Source organism: Pseudorca crassidens, chromosome 8 (genome assembly GCF_039906515.1).
Source record: "Pseudorca crassidens isolate mPseCra1 chromosome 8, mPseCra1.hap1, whole genome shotgun sequence".
Classification (NCBI taxonomy): Eukaryota; Metazoa; Chordata; class Mammalia; order Artiodactyla; family Delphinidae; genus Pseudorca; species Pseudorca crassidens.
In genome coordinates, this window is record NC_090303.1 from 72,004,298 (window position 1) to 72,020,092 (window position 15,795).

Genomic DNA, 15,795 nt, shown 5'->3' on the forward strand with positions numbered 1-15,795 from the left:
TGACTGCTCCCTCCTTCTCTCCTCGCCCCCATCTTTAAAAAAATTCGGTTTATTTGTCCACTATTCAGAAGCATTTCGAAAAAAGACAATTTAAAAAAGAGCGAGGACACAATCCACTGGCAGAGCACTTACGGACTGCCTGGAGTTTTGAAAGCTCACAGAAAGCACCGCAATTCAAAGCCCAACTCTACCTCTTCCCTTGTCCTCCTGGCAGGGGCCGTCTTCCCAGGACCAGCCCCGTGGCTTATTGACTTAATTGGTTTCACTAGAAAACCCGACGGTGTGTTTATAGATGTGGGTGCCAGGGCTGCTTCCTCCGCGGGAGAACTGCGGGTTCTGGAGGGAAGAGTTGGTGCCAAGTGTGTGTGTGTGAGTTCGCTTCTGCCCTTTAGAGAAAGGGCGCGCTGCTCTTTGAGGAAAAGAAAGATTCAGAGGCGTAAGTTGGTCCTGCTCGCCCGTCTCCCCAGTCACCCCCTCCCCTCTTCTGCCGCTAGAGATGTTAAAGTTGGCCGGGAAGAAGCCGGGGGCCGGGGTCTGTTCGCCACGGCCTCTCGTCTGCAGCTATTTGGAGGAAAGTTTCAGCACCTTTCGGAACACCACACTTCACGACGGATTTGCTGGCAGAGCGGCCGGCTCCGCCGCGGCGCGAGGGGGACGCGGCCAGTGGAGGGTCGCGCGGCCCGCGGGCGAGGGAGGGGCTGGTGGGGGCCTGCGGGGAGGAACGGCCTGCGAGGAGCGGCGGTGGAATAGGGGCTACGGTACACCCCTCCCCTCGGGTCACATGTCCCACCCGGGCCCGTCTCGTCCTCCCTCGGCCTTTCCCTTATCCCCTCGGTCCCGCGTGGGACCTGGCCGAGTCACATCCCACGGACAGGAGCGGAGACCCGGGCTCTGGAAGCTAGGCCTGCGCACTCCCCACGCCGGCGCCTCGGCTTTGAAGTGCGCACGGCAGTTCCGGCAGTTTCTTCCTTCCTTTCATTCCGGTTACTTTGCTCCCCTCAGCCACTGATAGGGCCCGTCTCGAAAGCCGCAGACCCTAAGAGTCCTAGCTCGGCGGCCCCTTCCTTCCAAGCTCCGCCCCGGCCGGCCCGCAGCCCGGCCCCAAGCCCGTGACCAGGGCTGTGCGACCACGAGGAAGCCCGAGAACTCCCGGGCCCAAGTGAGACAGGAGCCACGACAACAATGAAAAGTGAGAAAGACACTCGGCCTCTCTCCACCCCAGGCCGCGGAGGCACACACCGTGAAAAGAAAGGCCAATCAGCGTTTTAACGCACGCTTGGGTCTCCCTTTCTGACTATCGAGTACTTTCACTCCTTGCCACCGAGGGCTTCGGATCCCTTCGAGGCTTCCTGTACTTCGCTTGGAATCCCCTGTTTCATTTGCCAGCAGCTCCGTCTGCTGAGAGGACGTACTTTGGGAACTGCCAAGGAGCAGCAGACACAACTCGGCTTTGCCAATACAGCATACGGTTTTGTTCTCTCCTCCCTCCCCAACCCCCTTCCTCGACTCGCTGTCTGGGCCGAGCGGGAGGAGGCGGAGCAGGAGGTGGGGAGAAGGGTGGGGGTGGGGGAGGAACCGGCGCAGAACAAACAAGTTCTCCGGCGAGTTGTTTACAGAGCAGGTGGACCTGACGTCAGCCAGGAGGCTCCCCTGCAAATCGGAACAACAGTCTACTCCGCGCTTCCCCCTCCCTTAAGTTGGGGGAGCCGGGGGAGGAGATAGGTGGATGGGGGTGACAGGCATTCTAACCAGCTGGTTCCAAACCACTTTGGGGATCAACAACAACAGTCAACGTTAACAACGCAAAGTAAAACAAAAATAAACAAGTGGCCCAACAGTACTTCAGAATCCTCGGAGGCGTCCCTTCCCTCCGCCCGCCCCTCCGAGAAGAGGCGGCTCGGCGCGCAGCGTGTGTACAGTTTGCATTGCCAACAACACGCCCGCGCGGCCGGGTGCGCGCGCCCGCCAGAGCACACTCACACACATACATACACACACACATACACACACACGCACACACACACAGAGATCCGGGTGGGGGGAGCGGCAGCGCGAGACAGCGCGAGCCTCCGAGAAAGCGCGAGACACGCCGGCGCGTGCAGCTCTGCGGCGGCCGCAGCGCCCCGGCTTGAGCCCAGCGCAGCCCGCCCTTGAGCGCCGGTCCGGGTTATTTATGCGGCGGCCGCGTCCGCCAGCTGCGGCTTCCTCCAGCCCCCACCCCGGGCGCGCCCCCACTCGCGGCAGCAGCTGCCAGGAATCGCGCGTGGGTGTGTTGTTTGGGAGCTTCTGCCTCGGCGCCGCGGGTGCCACCTCCCGGGACGCTGCCCAGGCGTCTTCGGTCGCGGTAAGTTTCTTTGCCCTCACTGTGGCGCGCTTCACCTCCGCCCCCCAGCCCGTCCCAGCCACCTCCACCCAGGGCCGGTCTGCGTGCGCCTTTACTCTGCTCCGCGCTCCTCCCAGGGCGGCGGCGGCGGCAAAGTTTCGCCCCAGTCGCTGCGCTCGGTGCGGCGCGGCGCGGCGGGGCGGGTGTGACATGTGTCAAATTTCGGCTCGGCATCCGGGTCGCGTTCCGGACCCAACATCACCGCTTGTGCTTTTTCATTTTGCTTTGTGATGTGGGGAAGGGGGAGTCGAGAGAAGGGAGGTTGCTGTTGCCTCACGGACGATTTTTAGTTTTGTATGTGCCAAGTGTTGCCTTGTCTGGCGACACCGCGGCTGGAGGAATATGTGTGTTGAGACTCCAGTTGTGTTCGTTTACTCTTTTATTTCTCTTGTTTGTTGTCTCTTCCTCTTCCTTCCTACCCCTCCTCCCGCCCCCCCCTCCCCGAGAGGAGAAACGAGAGTAAGAACATCTGGCGGTTGGACCAACTTTACTGATCCAACTGCTGACCTTTATTTATTCAATGGGGCAAGTGCACGCTTCTGGTCTCAAAGTTAGACACTTCAGCGTACAATTCACAAGTACTTCTCTGGAATGGGAGGCGGAGAGGGGACAGTCCTGCTTCTCCAGCGAAGAAACTCCTGGCCCCTAGTGACGCTTCAGGATGATCGTGCATCTCGACTGCTGCCCCCGATCGCGCTCTTTCCCCTGTCCACGGTTAGCAGGAGCCGCTTCACCCGGGGTCTGTCCTACTCTTATTTTTATTCAGCTTTGGAAAGGTCTCCCCACTCTGAGGGTGGGTTTGGGGGTGAAATCCCTCTTCCCGGTTCTTCAGGGAGGGCACGAGGGAGGGGCGCAGACACCTTTCGGAGAAAGGGAGTGTTCTCGGTTGGCTTTTACCTGTAAATCCGCGGAGGCCCCGGGCGAGCGGAGGGCGGGCGCGCAGGCTTGACTTTGACCCCGGGGGAGCGCGGGTCCCGACGTCCCGTAGCGCTCGCGGCGGCGCACGTGCGGCGGCGGCGCGGGCTGGACCCGCTAGGTGGCCGCGCCCGCCGTCCGCACGTCTCCCGCGCGCCTCTCCCCGCCCCTCGGGCCGCAAAGCGCCCGGACGCCCGGGCACCCGGACCTAGGGACTAGCGTCTGCGTGGACCCTCGCTTGCCCCGGGCGTTCGGGTCGGCCTAGAGCAGGGAGGGAAAGTTGCCCTCCTATCCTCAGACCCTGAGATATCTTAGGTAAGTCTCTCAGGGCACCTGGCGCGCGGGTGAAACTCATTAGGAGTAACGGGAGGGAAAGGCACGTGCGAGTCTCGGGCATTTGAGAGCGGAACCAGTGCGCGCTTTGCACGCGGACTAGGCAAGAGAGGCCCAACTGGACACCGCTCGGGGGGGGGCTCCTCAGACTCCGGAGTCCCCAAGGAACTAGACCCATCTGTGTATTTGTTTATTCAGCTTTGTAACCAACAGTTTTAAACCACTTAATGGACAGCTGCTGTCTGTAGTGCTCCTGTCCCCCCCGCCCCGCCCATTTTCTCTCACCACATGTTGAAATCCAGTCAGTTTCTTGATCTTGAGGATTGTTCCTCGAGTCTTGTCTGCTCCCAGGTGGTCAGGCTTTCGCGACGTGTGAAAGACCTGTGGGAGTGCGTTAGGTGTGTACATTTGTAGTCGTCATGGATTCAGAAGTGCTGAAAGAGCTACCTCCCCAACTTGTCCAGAGCCTGCTTAGAAGAATAATTAAGTAGTAGCAGGTAAGCCAAGGGGAGAAAGTGACGCCCTGGTGTCAAGTAGCTCAAGTGGACGATTTCCAACTGGAAGTATTTCGGGAGATTAACTTTTAGAAAACAAAAGTTTGCCTGGAAGGCACATCTTTGCACACTCTCCTAACTCAAATAGTTTGGTTAGGCTTCAGTGGAGACAGGAGGGGTGTGTTTAATAGCACCTCTATGCTAGAGGTCAAAACTCAAAGATGAGCTTTCAGATATTTTCGTCTTCAATTTTGCATTGTGGTGTACCTCAGGAAATGTTTTATGTTGTCAAAAGGCCTGTTTATCTTTTCTGTCATTGTGAGTTATGGATAAGTATATTCTCAGTGTCCTGGAATTTTAAAGTGTAGTGTTTGTTTAATACTGCTAACCAATACTTTACAATTTCGATTTAGTTGTATATGTATTAATAAAGTGGATATAAAGTTATATACACTATGGTCATTAGGGTCATAAAATTTCATTTCCGCTTTAGAGCTTTTAAAAGTTGTTTCTTTCCTTCCATCCATCCTTCCATTTTTATTACTAAACTACACCCACGTTCAGTAGTTGTTCAGTTCAGTTCTTCTCTAAGAAACCCACTATTTCATTGTTATCTAAAACTTAAGTGAAAGAAAGGTTTAACTGTGATAAAGTTACTGACTTTTAAAGAGGAGACTAGAAACCTGATGATACATCCCTGTTGGTAAGTGACAGAAGACACTCAATTTTAAAAGATCATCTTAAATTTCACTTTTAAGTACAAGAATACAAAAAAAAATTAAGGGAATAATTTTTAACATTCAATTTAAATGTGAGTACAAGTTTTTTTTAATACATAGTTTATTAAATGTTACTATTACACTATGATGAATATTAAAATAGAGCAATCAAAGGGAAATGTATACAAATAACAGTTATGAGCTATTTTAAACTATCTTTCAAAATTCCTCAACTTATACATTAGGATTCAGATGATGGAAATTCTAGAACTGAATATTGTTTTCAAGTGAAAAGAGACCTATAATTACATTATGATAGGAATAGATTTATGAATAGTTATATCTGAGTAAACTGTCATTAGAGTTTTATTTCTTTGCATTGATGGTAGTGCAGTGGTTTTGCTTTAAAAATAAAATAAAATAAATCTTTGTGATATTCTAAAATCCTAAAATAGGGGAAATTGTTTTATGTGACACACCAAAAAATAGGAAAAAATGTGAACATTAAAATTACAGAAAACCTGTAATGAGAAATTATATTCCTTTTGTACAAGCAAAAACTCAGAAACACAAAACAACTCTCTTTGCATAACTATTAAAATTGTACTTTATGAAAAGTGTATTTAAATATGTGAAAATACCTTCATGGCTTGATTGAGACTTTTAGAGCATATAATAATATGTTGAACATAGCCAAATTTACCAGACATTTTTATTTCAAGAGAAAATGTGAGGGTTATGGTACTTCATTACATAAAAGAGATATTGTTTGTGTTATATTTAAAGATTTATAGCTGCTCTGCCTCATCACCCTTGTCTGTTTCTGTGTGGACAGTCTCATGTTGTGTCAACTATTAGTTATAATACTGATAGAAAAGTGAATGTTGGAAGTGGTTATGTATTTTCTGTCTCTCTTAATTAAAATAAAAAGAAACCAAGGGGGTAATGGCAGGGTGGGATGAATTGGGAGATTGGGATTGACATGTATAAACTGTTGATACTATGTATAAAATAGATAACTAATGAGAACCTACTGTATAGCACAGGGAACTCTACTCATCACTCTGTGGTGACTTAAATGGGAAGGAAATCCAAAAAAGAGGGGATATATGTATACGTATGGCTGATTCACTTTGCTATACAGCAGAAACTAACAGAATATTGTAAAGCAACTATACTCCAATAAAAATTTAAAAAAAAAGAGACCATTGACTTGTAAGAGAATATCACTAAGAAGTTCTCTTGGCATGAGTGTTGCTAAATAAAATTGCAAATCACAGTTGAATTCCAAAATAATATCAGTTGCATTACAGTCACTGAATACTAATTCATGGCACAGTTTTTTTTTTGTTTGTTTGTTTTTCTCTTTAACTTTGTGACAGAGGGTAGTGATCTTAGTGATAAATGAATGGATCTAAAATGTTCTAACCAGTGCCCAGATTCATACTGCCCTTTGATAAAAGAACGTTTATTTCTTAAATTAGGCCCCCTAATTAGTGTATTTTAAGATTTGCATAGATTTTGAAAGTGACCTTGTTTATGTAGTGCTTAATTCATAGAGTTCTAACAAACTTGGTCAAATCCAACCCAGAAAGATTGTTGTTTATCTTCTTAAGCCTTCTGAAAGGTGCTTGAAACTTTCCTTAAACATATTCCAGTGCTTATGATCCACAAATAACCTAATGCCTAATTTGAGTTTTATATGCCATAGTTTACATCTCTTCTTTTTTTTAGATGACATGAATATTTGCTTAGGTCCAACTACTTATCTCTTAATATACTTGGACTCCAGTCATATCACTTACAGAGTGTTATCTGTAAAGGTAACACTTTACAGGTAAAGGTAAAAATAATTTAAAGGTAAAAATAATTTAAGTTCTTTAGGTTTGTTTGTTTTTTTCATGAGGCTTAGGTCATTTTCAGTGCTTTCTTATGGAGTTGTTCCAAACTTTAGCTTCTTCATTTGTCCCATAACTATTTTGTTTTTTAACACCTTAACTAAGAATAGTTAGGAGGGTTGATTAAAAATAACATTACTTTGTTTTTAAGTCCAGCATTGGTTATATGAAAATTCACTACTATTGAATTTCATAAATACTAATAAGTAGAATAGCCTTTCCTTGTAGGTGTTCCTACCTACTAAAATAAATGGTACTTACTTCCACTTGCTTATTTCCTTCTGCCCTGTCATTACCTTTGATGTATTTTTGTATATACTCTTTTGCTCTGCACAGTGTTTTCATCTATCCCCTGTCTGCAATTTTCCAAACAAAATGAACAAAAAAAGAGAGTAACTTTGCTGAAATATAAAGAGATATTATAGCTAAGAGGTTAACATTAGAATATTGAGTTGCTGGAGAGAGGTCCTTAGAGAATATTTAGATTTGTTATGTTCCAACACTATTAATGTTAAAATGAAAAAGTAAACCTATGTGTGTGTGGTGACTTATTTTCAGTAATGGTATTCATTTAAACTATTTTTTCTCTAAATAGATGCTTCAGTGATTTGCTGTTTTCTCAAACGTGATATTGTTAAGTATTGATCTAATTAGTTTTAGGAGTATAATCTCAATTTTATAATTGGAGTGACTAGGAATTTGTGTTTATCTATACAGAATTTTGCCCAGCAGCCAAATTAACAGAATATACCTGTGCTCTGAAGTGAGGTATACTTGTATCACCCCTATTTCATTTTAAAGCAACATTATATTTTAACAGTTTATAGCTTATAGTTCACACTGAATCCTAATACTTTTTCATTTTGTGATTGTGAACTTGGTTCACTTTCTCTAAATTGACTTGTATTCGTTCATTTGTTTAGCTTCCTTACCACGAACAATTTGAATTCTAAAATTCCCTCAATTTATATGATTTGTGTAAAATTTTATTAAAAATCCATTTTCTCCACAAATTATCTGTGGAGTGCAGGTTCAACCTTTTGAATTCCTTGATATTTGAGATATGTGTTCTTTAACTTTAATATACTCCGTTGATTGAATTCAGCTTCCCAGTCAGTTGTACACTTCTTTCTTTCTACAATCCACCAAGGGTCTCGAGAACATACCTTACCATTATATTGATAAATATGTCATATGGAGCTGACATCTTCATTCCTTTCTGCTGTGGCAAATTATTTTCATTAGCAGGAGCCAATAAAATTTAAATGTTGAAAAAGCACATTGCTGTGAAGCAGATGAGTCCCCAGGGGTTTAAAGGCTCTCAGCATTTTTAGTTTATTAAGGTTCCTCAATTTCCTTTGATTTCTATCTTGGAAACCTTAAAATATACTTCGCGGAAGATAATGTTGATTTGAATTTATTTAAGTTTTTAGTGTTTCTTTTTAAAGCTCTTTCTAACATAAGTCTAAAAGATTTGTACCATGAGAATATCATAAAATTAAAAAAAAACAGGTTAAGGAAATTAACTTTAAATTCCTCAAAGAAAGGATGCTACTACAAAGAACCTAAAGTTTTCCTGGTATTCATTTATTTCTTTTCTTCTCCACTTTTATGATGGCATTTTCTGTGAAATATTTTTTTTTGCATTATTTTTGTTTTGGTACACATACAGAACCACAACCATCATTTTGCAACTTTTTCTCCGTTTAAGAAAAAAAAAAGTTTCTTAAAGTGTATTTTAGGGGGTAAGAAAAAAATCTGTGGTAGGCGTATTTCAGAGAAAGCGTTTATAAAATGTCTTGCTGGCAGATAGTGTGGAGAAACTTATAGTACATTAATCCAAATATCTTAACATCTTAGCATATGTAGACTGTCATAAAATCATCTCATTTAAAAAAAAAAAGATCCCCAACATCCTTAAAAGCTATTCCTCACCATTACTTCACCCAAATTTATGTTCCAGGATTTGGTTGAGCTATATCTGTGTGCCTGCAGCTAACTCTTCACTTCCTTTTTGTCTTCATTTTTTCCCCTTTCTCAGTCTGTCTTTAGTTGAGCTAAATGGTCCCCCCAAATCTTGTTTTATACATCTAGTTAGTACACCCCCAACCAGTCTGATCAGATAGACCATCAGCAACTCCCTGAATTGTGGCAGCAGCTGCTTATTTATCCCCTTTCTTCTCCCTCCAGGCACCACAGTTTATTCTCCATGTAGCAGAGTGATCTTTTGAAGATATATCTGTTTGATTATGTCACTCTTTTGTATAAACCTTCCAACAGCTTCTCTGTCTCTCAGAATAAAAGACAAAGACCTTACATAAGTCCATATTATTTGACACCTGCTACCTGACAGTATTTTCTATCATTTTCCTCTTATTCAGTCAACTCTAGACACTGACTTCCTTGACATTCCTCAAAATGGGATCAGCTGATTCCCACCTCAGAGTTTTCCTCTCTGTTCTCTCTGTCTGGAGTGCTCTACCCTCAGGTATCTTCACTAACTTCAGGTCTCTGCTCAAACGTATCCTTATAAAAGAAGCCTTCTCTGACCGCCCTATATAAAATAACAATCCTCATTGATCATGCACTGTCACCTTTACTATACGTTATTTTCCCCCATAGCACTATCAGCTGACTTTAAAAAGATTGTTTGTTTATCATCTGTTCCCTCAATGAGATTGTATATTCCATGGATCCAAAGATTTTCGTTTGGGCACTGTTCTAACCCAGTGCTTAGAACATGCCTTGTCCTTGGTAGGAGCTCTAAAACTACTCTTGATCTGAGAAACAACATGACATTTAACTGGAAAGTTGTGAGTGGATGTTCGTGCTTTTGTATGACAAACGCTCAGTAGTTGAGTGCTTCAATATAATAATGCTTAGCACTGTTTAACTGACATTTAATCATATGCCTCATCATTATATCTTTATATGACTAGCATAAGTCACGTATATAGATGTTTCTAATGGCTACACTATGAGTACAATACGGGCATTCCAAGTAATTCTGGGGATCTTCTGTGAGGAAAGAGGGAGGAAAATGGGTTAAGTCAAGGTCTGTTCTGAAACCTTTAGATTTAGGTAGCTTTACTTTTTTTGCATTGGCACACACATCATAGTTTACAACGTGTCTTGCCTTTCATCCTTTCAGTATCTATCTTTAAACAGAGCAGGTTGTGGCTTTATGATTTGCCGGAAAGTCCATCTTTCCAAATTTAAAGTCCCACTCTTTAGTTTGCTCACATTGCTTTGGGACATCTTCAGCTAAGGCCTGAATAAGTGATACAACTCTCCATATACCACCACCCACATACACAGATCATGTTCTCATAAACCTAATGTCCTACAGAGCCCTCTCTCACACACTGTGTCCATATTTAAAATCTGCATTAGCTTGCTCAGCAGTTTTGTTCTAAATACCTTGAGAAAGAGAAAGGAGTCTATAATCTCTTCTATTGGTAATGAAGGAGGTCTCTCTTTGCCTGCTTCATCTCATTTTTCTCTTTTTCTTCCCTCCTCCTGACTGAATTATGAGATCTTTCAGAATACTTCTGATCTCTTATTATATCACGAGTGAATGTGTGGTCCTTGGGAAGCTGAAGCAAGGCAAAGTGGGGCTTTATTACATAATTACCCCACTTTTCCCTTTTTAAAAAATTACTAACCTATGCCTTCTGCCTGTTTTATCCTGGTCCTTAGGTACCCAGTGCCCTCTGTGTTGCCATCTAGCTATTCCAAGTCCCAGTGTATTCTCCTTTCCTTGTTCCAAGTAGGAAATTTTGTATTAAAGACCTTGTCTGATAATAATAATGCATATTAGAATGTGAACGAAAATGACTCCTTCTGGAAAGCATAATTATTATCTCAGATAGTAAAACAGCCCGCTTGGTTTACTGTTCAGAGTTCCACATTAAGTGCCAGGAGACCTGCATTCTGGTCCTTGGTCTGACTTTAATTATTGTGCAATATTGGGTGAGTCATTTCCTCCAAAATTAAAAAGAGACTGGATTCATTTTTAGGTTGCTTTCAACTGAAACCTTTTATGAAATACATGGAATCAAATTTGAAGCTGTGAACAGGTTCTCTCTTACTACCATGTAAACACACATGTAAGAGTGACTGGGAGAAAAAGATAATTCCTAAAATAAAAACAATTAAAACCAGCAAAAAATTATCGCAGATAACTTTGTTTACGAAGCTCAGGAGGCTCCGTTAAAATGTGAGAGTATTTTTCTTCAGTGGTCTTAGCCCGCGTGGGATTTTCACATCCCTCCCCTCCTTCTGAGTCAGGAATGGAGCCGCCCCTTATTTAACCAGGATGATGAAACAAGGAGAGGAGAAGTGAGTGCATGTGGAGTTGGTCATGTTAGGGTTGAGAAAAATAAATAACCGCCTGGCATCCTCTTCCCTGAAGCGCATACCATTAACATCCCATAAATATTAATTTCTTCACAATTTTGCCTCGGTCCTGTGCTCAGTTATATATTTAGCTGGTGGTGGCACCAATCCAGAAATAAAATGTGGAGTTGGATGAGCTGTTTGATAAACTTTGTCTTTCTAAAATTAGAGCTCTCCTTTTTAATGGACCTTACACACACACCTGAAACGTTGGGTCGCCTCATGGTCCAGTCTGTGCATTGTGCTACGTTAAAAGGAAACATAACTCCCAGCTGTAGGGGTGCTGCGTGTCTTGGCTGTAGTTTGGCTTAAAGGGTGTGACCCGAGGTTTTATACAGCGTACCGCATAGGAAGCTTGGTCCCACGTTTCTTGAGACATTTTTTGTTTTTCTTCTCCTGGGAAATGCTGAAAAGTCTTTAGAGCCTCGTCTAGGTTATTCCTTCACTGTTTTGCTGTCCCGTCCCCCAATCATGCAATGCGTGCAAGTTACACCAAGTGCACATACCCCGTGAAGTGTGCCGTCCCATGCATGGTGTTGTGTCTTTTCTCATTCTGACCATCAGCCTACTATGTAGACAAATCAGGAGTGTAGCTACAGATTACTTCTCAGAAGGCAGGGGATTATAAACTGTGGTCGTTTTTAGCAGTGATGTAAGCTTGCAGATGTTCACTTTTCAATACATTTTACCTTGTTGTATGTTACAGAGAATGTATACTCCTGTAACTAAAAATAAAATTCATTTGACAGTCTCACTTTGTGTTGTCCCAAATATAATAATTTTAAAGATGTATTTTCTTGATCTATTTATAATATTTCTCTACTTCCAGAAAAGTATGCTTTTAAGTTGCCCTCTTATCACTTCCAATTCTTTGCTCTTTTGTAATTTTCAGTAATTTCAAACTATCTCTAGTCCCACATGTCTATTGCTCAGACTATTCCACAAATAGAAGAAAGGCAATGCAGTTTGTCATCTCTAATAGTTATTTGATTTTACATATCTGTTCTCCTTGATATCTCTCTAATGGTGTCCTAGAAATATCTCGTTCCCACTTGGCTGAAACGATGCCAGATTCTGAAGTATGACCAAGTACATGCTTACTCATGTAACTATATTAAAGGAACATCGTTATTATAAGTTTTTTTTTATTTTGAGAGACAACTTGTTTTTCTGACTATATAAGATCAAATTTTAAGAGCAATTGTACAGTAATAGAGAATATATGGTAACAAGATATGAATACATAATTAATAAAATATTTAATGTTTATTTTCTTATTACTAGAATTACATTTTTATGAGAGGACATTTAAAAATAGAATGTGAATGATTAATTTTATTTTTACATGTTACCTATTTATAAGACAGTGAAAATATATTTATTTTAAAAAAGCTATTTGGCTATACATTTGATATTTCATTTTTAAATAAGATGTTGGTCACTGTATTGTAGAAATGATCCTGATAAGTTTCTATCAAAATTGTTACCTTCACTGTGATTTATTAATGATACAAATGATATTTTAATTGCTCATCTTTACCAAGTTGTTTTAATACCTTTAATTTTTTCCATTTTTCAATTGAACTGTGGTTGATGTACAATATTGTGTTTCAGGTGTATAGCAAAGTGATTCAGTTATATGTTCAGATTCTTTTCCATTATAGGTTATTACAAAATATTGGATATAGTTCCCTATGCTATACAGTAAATCCTTGCTGTTTATTTTATGTATAGTGGTATGTATCTGTTAATTCCATACTCCTAATTTATCCCTGCCTCCCCCTTTACCCTTTGGTAACCATAGTTTGTTCTCTATGTCTGTGAGTCTGTTTCTGTTTTGTAAATGAGTTCATTTGCATTATTTTTTAGATTCCACATATAAGTGATGTCATATGATACTTGTCTTTCTCTGCCTTACTTCACTTAGTATGATAATTTCTAGGTCCATCCATGTTGCTGCAAATGGCAATATTTCATTCTTTTTATGGCTGAGTAATATTCCATTGTATGTGTGTGTGTGTGTTTAAAAACACCACATCTTCTCTCATCTGTTGATGGACGCTTAGGTTGCTTCCATGTCTTGGCTGTTGTAAATAGCACTGCTATGAACATTGGGGTGCATGTATCTTTTTGAATTAGGGTTTTTGTCTTTTCTGGATACATGTCCAGGAATGGGATTGCTGGATCATATGGTAGTTCTATTTTTAGTATTTTAAGGAAACTCCCTGCAGTTTTCCAAAGTGACTGCACCAATTTACATTCCCACCGATAGTGAAGGAGGGTTCCCTTTTCTCCATATCTTATTTATTGTTTGTAGACTTTTATTTTTTTTAATATGGTCACCCCTTGCATGGCTTGCAGGATCTCGGTTCCCTGACCAGGGATTGAACCTGGGCCACACAGCAGTGAAAGCCTGGAATCCTAACCATTAGGCAAACAGGGAACTCCCTATTATTTGTAGACTTTTTGATGATGGCCATTCTGACCAGTGTGAGGTGATACCTCATTGTAGTTTTGATTTGCATTTCTCTAATAATTAGTGACCTTGAGCATGTTTTCATGTGCCTGTTGGCCATCTGTATGTCTTCTTTGAGAAATGTGTATTTAGGTTTTCTGCCCATTGTTTCATTGGGTTGTTTGGGGTTTTTTTGATATTGAATTGTATGAGCTGTTTGTATATTTTGGAAATTAAGCCCTTGTCGGTCACATCATTTGCAAATATTTTCTCCCAGTCCGTAGGTTGGCTTTTCATTTTGTTGATGGTTTCCTGTGCTGTGCAAAAGCTTGTAAGTTTGATTAGGTCCCATTTGTTTATTTTTGCTTTTATTTCTTTTGCCTTGGGAGACTGATCTAAGAAAATATTGCTATGATTTTATTGTGATTTATTAATAACACACACCATGTTTTAATTGCTCATCTTTACAGAGTTGTTTTAAGCTCTTTAATTTTTTTCCATTTTTAAAGATAATTTACATACAGAAAAATTTGCTTCTTTTTAACGTACAGTTCTATATATTTTGACAAACATATATAGTTGTGTAATCACTACCACAATTAAGATTAGGAACAGTTCCATCATGCTCCAAAATTTTTTCATATGGTTTTTAGTCAACCCCTCCTCTCATCCTGTAGTATCTAGTAACCACTGATCTATTTTCTATCCCTAGAGTTTTGTTTTTTTCAAGTCTGTTTTTTGGGGGAGGGGAACAGTTTTTTTAATGGAACGAATTTGATATGTAACACTGTTTACATTTAAGTTGTCCAGCATGTTATATATTGTAGATGATTGGTATTGTAGCCATATCTATCACATCACAAAATTATAGTGCAATATTGTTGTCTATATTCATTATACTGTGTATTAGATCTCTGTGGCTTATTTACTACTGCTTCCAAGTTTGTACCCTTAAACAACATCAGTCTTAAACCCCATCCCCATCTCTTGGTAACCACCATTTCGGTCTCTGTTTTTTACACGTTTGACTTTATTAGATTCCATATTTATATGTGGTGTCATACAGTACATGTCTTCCTCTCTCTGACTTGTCTCAGCATAATGTGCTCAGGGTCCATCCATGTTGTTGCAAATGGCAGGATATACTCCTTTCTCAAGGTTGAATAATATTACATTGTGTATGTATATATATGTATTATATATATATATGTATGTATTACATTCAACTCTGGCTTATATTTATACGTCATGCAGTATGTAGCCTTCTGAGGCAGGCTTCTTTCACCTGGCTTAATGCATGAGATTCACCAATATTGTTGTGTATAACATTTTTGCCTTTGCAAGAATGTAGTTGCTTGCTCCTGTCATAAGTTCTGAGGAGTTTAGAATTCTCCTCTCACTTTTTTATTCAAATATATGTTAATTTAATATATCCTTAAATTTTATTTTGGCTTATAAATTGGCTTGGCTTATGGACTAGAGACTTTACTAGTTAATCATTTCTGAGAGTTAATTTTGTGGTCTTCTCCATAGCTGTCTACCCTCATTTCTGTTTCCACCCCTAATCTTTCTCTTGCTCTCATACTTCATTCCTTCGTTTCCACAGGTGTTTGCTCTTCTTGTCTTTTCACTCCTTGTCATCTGTTTGACTGGTTGAAAGATGTGAGACCCATTCAGGTACCTAGTTTTTAAAGAAGAAAGCAGCTTATTATGAATTTCTTAATAATACTCATTTATTCATTCACTTATTCATCAATTACTGCTCATCCACCAATCTGTGTATGTGGCAAAAGAAGTAAGAAGGATCCAAGAATCCTAGAATTGAAACAAACCTTTGAGATCATGAAATTAATTTTTTATTCTCCCTTCCAAAGCAGACGGGAGATGGGGCCAGGGTCTGTTACCCAGGTGCTACTGTGAGATGGCCTATGGGCTGCAGTGTATGGAAAAAGGAAATAATCAGAGAGGTCAATCAAAAAGCCAGGTGGGCAGCTAAGAACAAATCATCGGTTTGAAGAGGCCAGCTAGGCTGAAATGGAACAGAAACCAGGGAGGCAAGACAGGAGTGAAAATACACAAGAGGCCTGGACAAACTCCCTGTGGGTTGCCTTTTTTTTACAGATAAGAAGTGAGCAGTTTAAAGACATCTGTACGTGAAAGAGGCAATCCCCATTTTCATAGTCCTGGCTAGTGGCTTTCA

The 15,795-nt window shown here is 41.3% G+C and overlaps 1 protein-coding gene across 4 annotated transcripts in view; it reads left to right on the forward strand.

Moving 5' to 3' along the window:
* The first annotated feature begins 1,879 nt into the window (after positions 1-1,879).
* The window catches only part of FOXP2 (forkhead box P2), a 531,964-nt gene continuing 518,048 nt past the window's right edge, over positions 1,880-15,795 (forward strand). For 2 of the 4 annotated variants that reach the window (XM_067746782.1, XM_067746784.1), the window contains exon 1: positions 1,880-2,344. The gene's annotated coding sequence lies outside the window, so the exon portion shown is untranslated. Of the gene's footprint in view, positions 2,345-3,397; positions 3,614-15,795 lie in introns of those variants that run through there. The other 2 variants (XM_067746788.1, XM_067746783.1) reach the window with 2 other exon arrangements.